Consider the following 7,500-nt stretch of genomic DNA (forward strand, 5'->3'; position numbering starts at 1 on the left):
ACTATATAGCCATAACAGTAGAGACAGGAACAAGATATTTAAGGTAAATGGAGTGGATATTGAGCAAGTTGAGGCCTATAAATATCTAGGAGTCACGATTCCTCATAAGCCAAAAGATGTTGAATGCTTAAATCAGAAATGCAGGAGTAGACTGGCTGCCCTGAGGGCTGTTGCCGGCAACAATGTCACGTCTGGAGCAAATATTCGAATAGTAAGATTAATGTACATTGCATATATACGATCACCGATAGATTATAATACTCCATTATTAATAACACACAAATAGATCGATTAGAAAGATAGAAATAATGTAGAATATAGCCTTAACAATTATACATGGATGTACGAGAACAACAGTGTTGAATATGAGGAAAGAGCTGGGAATACTGAGTATCCAGCAAAGGATAATCGAAATAAATTCTATGATAATTTTAAAACTTTTAGGATCATCAGATGGCAATCAAGCAAATGCAGCTTTGCATGCATTCTTTCAAACCGGGGGACATAAATCTGCTTGGGTAAAAAGAAAATGCACAGATATTATTATTTCATGAATGACTTTTCTGGAGGCATTAATCACAGCCATTCCGTGCCACCATGGGATGTAAGATTGATACGATCAAAACAAACGTTCCACCTAAGAATGGAATTGAAAATTAAGGCAAGAAATGAAATTATCAAACAGGTGATATACGCTGACGGTTCGGTAATACCACAGAAGGGTATGCCAAGTTGTGCTGCCGTTATACACAATGACAATGAGCAACTTCATAAAGCTGGCATTAGGCTCAATAATTGGGCATCGATTCTTCAGGCTGAATTATTTGCTTGTTGCTCTGAAAGCAGCTGATCAAACAGAAACGAATACACTCACTGTGACTGACTCCCTCTCTTCATTATATGCACTAAACTCTCTTAAAAGTGATGCCACGGGGCTTGTTTGTACAAGACACACTAAATATACTTCATCATATGGGTGTTACCATTAAAATGCTTTAGATACCATCTAATATCGACATCAAATCCCATGATATGGCTGATAATTTATCATCCCAAAAAACACTTATTATGATAAAAGTGTAACACCCGGTCATGTTCACAACATTTTAAATGGAAAACTCTCTGTTAAGACTGATAATGAACGTAACGCAGAAGTGGGAATTAGCAGATCAATATCATATTAATCATATTACAATGAATTGTTAGAAACGAAACCTTTATGGAATAACAAATGAGGTAACAAGGAAAATGGATGTGGTGACAGCTAGGTTACGGTTGGGGTATAAATATTACTGGGAATGTAATATTTCCCGTAGAGATGAGGATACTGAATGTAAATTGTGCAGGGAAGCATATTCGCACACCCTTGAACATCATGTAATGGTATGCCCACTAATTGAAGAATATCGAGATAGGGATGGACAAGAAATCATATATACTATCATTAATGATATCTTTAAAAATGGTAATCTTCAAGATATCCTTACAAAGTATAGTGCATTCGCCTGTAACAGATAATGATTTTTTTTAATGTATGTATTCATTTCTATGTACTCCAAGAAATATATGAGGTATATTTTGATAAATTATTTCCATACATATGATAATGTGCTTAAAAAGATACCACTGTATAAAACACTTAGGCATAGTTCCGATGCCTTTTCAAATAAGTACAACTGTGTAATACATTGAATAAACTTGTCAAAATCAAAATCAAATCTCTCTCTCTCTCTCTAAGGTGGGTCAGTCGATAGTAAAGACTAAAATTATTCAATATGAGGACTTTACTGATCCTGTTGACTGTCAAAATGATGTAATTTTGGAGTATCATGTACTCGTTACATGTTCATCATCATCATTTGGAGCTAACGCCGACGGGGCCGCATACCCGCATCCACCCTTAGTTTCCACCTTTGGAGGTCCCTCATGGCAAGCCGCCAGGCAGGGACTCGCCCATCTCGAGCTCCTCATGACAGGTTCGATCGATCTGCCCAAGCCACGACTTCGTAGGTCGTCCCACAGGCCTCCTCCACCCAGGGTTGTCTCTTACAGAGACAACCTGGTGGGCAGGATCATCTTGTGGGAAGCCAGGTAGGTGGCCATATAGCCTGAGTTGGCGATCACAGATTGTGCAGAAAACAGGTCCTGTGCCAGTCTCACGGTGCGACTGTTGGTTGGACACGTGGTCCCGCCAACAGTACCCCATGATCCAGTGCAAGGACCTATTACAGAAGGCATCAAGACGAGACTCCAAGTCACAGAATAATATCCAAGTTTCAATACCGTATAGCAAAACTGGCATTATCAGGGCATTGAAAATCTGTAACCTGGTCCTTCTGCACAGGTACCGGCATTTCTAAATACTCTTGTCCAGAGAGTCCATAACCCTTGCTGCCTGGCCAATACGTCTGCTGACTTCTTGGTCTGACAGCCCAGAGTTATGAACTACACTTCCAAGGTATGTAAAGCTCTCTGTGACTTCATTGTCCTCACCGCAAGCACGTACAGACCGAACAGGTCCTGGATCTTGGTCTTGGTCCAGGAGACCTCTAGACCCAGGGGCTTCTCTTCATTACTAAATGCATTCAGAGCCATTGCTAAGGTTTCCTAAGACAAAATAGCAACATCATCGGCAAAGTCAATGTTGGTAACCTTGATATTGGCCAGAGTTGCTCCACAATGGATTTGAACAGTAGCTCTGCCAGTATCCAGTCCATGCAAGTGTTGAAATGTGTGCTTTACAGCACTTTCAGTATACAGACTTGCTATTAGTCCAATAATTCTTGTTGGAATTCCTCTCAGCTTCAGGATCTCCCAGAGCGATTCCTGATGCACCGTATTGAAAACCTTGAGGTCAACGTAGGCTGCAAGCAGCCCACGCCCAAACCCACAACAGCACACTGCAATGATTCGAAGTGCCAGGATATGGTCTATTGTGGACTTACCAGGAGATAATCTGGATTGCTACGCCCTCTGGTGCTTCAGTAGAGAGTCGCTGATACATGTCAGAAGGAAGTGGGTGAGAACCGTGCCTGGTACACTGAGCAGTGTGATGCCTCGGTGATTGCTGCAGTCCCATCGGTCCCCATTCCCCTTCCAGAGAGGGATGACCACATCCCTCAACAGGTAAGATGGAACAGTATCGGACTGCCAGATGGTTGCCAGGTCAGCATTCAACCTCCGCGCCATAGGTTCACGACCAGCCTTTAATAGTTCAGCTGGGATGCCACAAATACCCACTGCTTTACCACTCTTCAACTTGGAGATCGCCCTCCTAACTTTAGTTAGGGAGGGTGGATCCTCACTGATGGGTGCGTCCGGCAACAGGATCACGGTACTACCCGCATCCGAGTTAACTGTTGGTGCGTCAGCCTAGTACAACTGCTCAAAATACTCAACACAAAGCTCCTGCACCACAACAGGATCTGAGACAATCTGGGACCGGATTCACTAACGCACTTATGATGGTAAAATCACCAGTAACTATAGTTGCCAGATAGCGGTGGTATTCACTAACAACTTGCCATCGAGTTAGCATGGTAAATTTTACCAGTGGTCAGAGCACTGGTAACTTCTGGGAAGACGATGTCACCATGTGTTATCTCGTAAAAAAATCAATATGTAATCAGAGATTTAGGTTTGTTTTTACACCTGATGTAACTAATATGATGGCAAACACATATCGCAATACGGACATAGTAAAGAAATGTAAATTTCACATGAAACTAACAAGATTAAAATCCACAAATTCTCGTAAAATTATAGGCCTATATTATACTAGAATGCATGGAATCGATAGATAAGTGAATTCTTATAGAATTCTTCTGACATAATTATTACAAATGATATAGAAAAAACTGCCTTGCTGATGTATAAACTGGCAATACCAACGCTAAACGAGTATAGCAATTTCTGTGTCTGTCGGCATTTTGACAAACTCCAAAGTGCATGGGCAAGAATAAGTTTGAAAATATTTCCTTTGACGACAGATAGCGATTACTAAAAACTTTGGTCCGGTTCTTTGCTCAACAATGATGAAAAATAAATAAATAGTTTGGACTAATATTAATGATAATATATTAATAATAATATTTATTAATAATTTATCAATAAAATTGTTTGTATTGGTTCCTATCTATACAGTAAATATATATCCCACATGATGGATATGATCAAATAAATATATTTTTTTCTACATGTCCTTAAAAAGTGTTGTAGCTGTGAAGATTTTTTTTTTTTTTTTTTTTTTTTTATCTCACTGTGTATAGTTGTTTTCATGTTACGTGATTGGCCGAAGGAACCTAAAAGATTATGCATGGCGCTCTCTGATTGGTGGAATTGATTTACTAGAGCCCTCTGTTGGCTGCCATTAGAATGAGTCGGTTTACGATTGTAACTCAGCATATCCACATTACCATTTCTTCGTGAATACCACTTTGCCATCACTGGTAAATGACCACTGGTAAATGCGTTACGATCGTATGTTAGTGAATCCGGCCCCTGGTCACTTACTAAGCGAACTGATTGTCACCTGTGAAGAGGGCTTGGAGTTCAGCTTTCCCAGGGCTTGGTATGCAGGACGAAGGTCATTTATGAGTCATTACGAAGGTCATTAACGAGTATGTGGTCGATCTCCTTGGCTGCATTATCCGCATCGCTGTACCACGTCCAACGATGTGGGTCTGAACTCTGGTACCAGAAGCCAGAAATTCTCAGTTTCTGGGACCTTGCACAGTTCCAGAAAAGGAGGCTATTCTCGCCACCGGCATCAGCTCCCAAACCATGAGGACCGACATACATCTCATAGCCAGCTCGATCACAGCCAGATACTGCATTAAAGTCACCCAGAACAATACAGATAACTCACTGGGGACAGTGAACATCTCTTTCATGTCGAGTATAAAAACATCGGAAGGATGTTGCTAAAGGATATTTATTGGATAGATAATGTATATTCTACTTTAAACAGAAACTAAGCAGTTTTACCTCTAACATATACTATTGTTTTTTAGTCATCAGAGAAAGCTTGGAGCTTGAATATAGTTAGGATGTGTAACTGTTATTTGTTCTGAAGACTTGCAGCGGAAAAATAAATAAAATGTCTCGTATTTTCAAGGTTGCTTTAGTGCTCGGACCATCGGAAAAAAATTTGTTTGTCTCTTTCACTTTCTCTGACTCTTTTCTCATGGGAAAGGCTAGATCAATAGCAACTCGAGGAGGTGTCATGGCGTCTTTTTGTTTTTATGACGTCACTTTGACGCCATGATGCTTTGTGAATATGGTCGATCACTTTGGTCTTTTCAATTTTCAAAAAGGATGGAAAATAAAGATTTTAATGGTTATATTTTTATTGGACAATCAAAATAGCCCTGTGGATGAGAAGAGTGGGTGATTATGTTTAAGCATGATTCTCGAGTGGAATTGCTCGCAGTGTGCGTTTAGCCAAAGGACTGTATTTTTTTTACTCAGTTTAAAGGAATTCCGTATGCCTACTTTTATTACCTCCATGCACTCAATGTATGAATGAAAGGTATCTTATTTAATATGTAGGATACCAGGCCAGGATATTTTTTTATTAGCACAAAATTATCGACCATATCCACAGTGCATCGTAACGTCAAAGTGACGTATCAAAATAAACAGACACTTATGATATTTTTATCATAAAAAGAAATGAATATGACCTTTTTTCGAATATACCTTCGTCAGAAGAATATATATTCGAAACCGGTCAAATACATCTCTTGTATTATAAAGATATTCATTTTCATCCATACCTTTTTTACATTTGTCAACATGAATATGGTTCATCCTGTAGTAATATTTTCATCACTAGTAGTCTCGACAGTTCTCTTAGCCTCTCATATCATTCCATTTGTTTTCACTTTGACAATACAGTTCATCAGCTGCATAATATGAGGGGCATAGGTGCTGCCTTCACGAAACCTGGATGTCGTCTCGTGATCTTTCTTAACATAATTCCCTATACAGTACCAGTTAGTGTTTACTTTGTCAGTATTAATATCACGCTATTTTGACTTTTCTTTTAAATATAAGAAGTAATTAACGGATATTCGAAATTAAAGCCTCATTGTGTACACACAAACTCTCGAAGAAATGGTCATAAGGCATTAATAGCGAATGAGTGAACAGTCCTATGAATATTTTAAATAATGAAGAACAAAGCCGTGTGGTAAATAAATAACTTGGGCTCACGCATTTTGCGTGTGGCCTGTTCCTGAATATCTTACTTGATGATAAACTATAATTATATATGATGTATATAAAGTACTATACTCTTCATCATTAAACTAGTGTGTTAGTCAAATGAAGTATACCTGCAACATACCCACATGTCTCACACAGTATATTTTATGGCGGATAATCAATCACCCGCAGTAAAATACTTCATTGCTTTATTACTATTACTACTGTTGTTATCATTGTCACTTTGAGTGTTTTTGCTACTGCCATTATCATTATTATCCTCATTATGGAAATTATTCATGATGATAACAATGACGATGGCAATAATAATGATAATGATAATTCTTACCATTATTTCAAGTCTTTGGGCGAAGCATCGGTGCTGTTAGGTGTACGAAAACTTGAACAAAACCAAGTGTCTCACAGCTTCATGTTTTGAAACAAATAAATGTGCTGGACTCTATTTGTGGAGCTTTATTCACTTACTGCCTATCAAAATGTGCACAAATTCGAATGCATTGTTCTAGCTGTGTATATTAATCTAACTGCCTTTCGATTAATTAAAACACATGTAGTATATTTATTGTTCTCATAAATTCTTGTTTCGTATCAAAAATATAATCATATGTCTCATAAGTTCAATGATGAATATAAGTCACATAAAAAAATTGCGTGACATAGTAATACACGGACTACATTAGTGGGACTGTGAGGGATGTGACATCCCCTCCCCCCTAAAAATCATTCAGTCGGTCAAAAAAAAAAATTAAAGAGAAATGTTGGTTTATGTTGATTCGCCGATGTTTTTTATTAGCAACCCTTCCAAATTATAAATATGAAAAGGTGGAGTATTTCGGTTCTTTTTGAGAGGAAAGGTTTATTAATATAGGTGAAAAAAGTTCGAAAAAATCATGCAAAGTCGGTTAAGTCTGCGTGTGATGCGCCATGTTGGCGGGCGCCAGCGAAATCCGACGCCGCGTGTTATTATTACGTTGAAGATTAAAAAATTGATCTGTTGAGTGCGTGCTCTTTCGTTCTTTAAGATTATAAAGTTCACGTAAATTTGTTATGCAATGAGTCAGTCCAAAAAATGTCTCTTCATTGTCGGCCCCACAGTTAACTTTACGACACCATAGTGTATGGACGTGCATAGTGTCCTCTCGTGACCTTTGACCTGTCCTTAATGGATCTGTGTTACCTTGACATTCAGGTCTTCACAGACATGTCAGTTGTATACTGATCCTGTCCTTGACAATGCTCACATAATCATAAGTTTGAAAGTGATACAAATAA

The sequence above is a fragment of the Penaeus vannamei genome, chromosome 1, assembly GCF_042767895.1.
Source record: "Penaeus vannamei isolate JL-2024 chromosome 1, ASM4276789v1, whole genome shotgun sequence".
Lineage (NCBI taxonomy): Eukaryota > Metazoa > Arthropoda > Malacostraca > Decapoda > Penaeidae > Penaeus > Penaeus vannamei.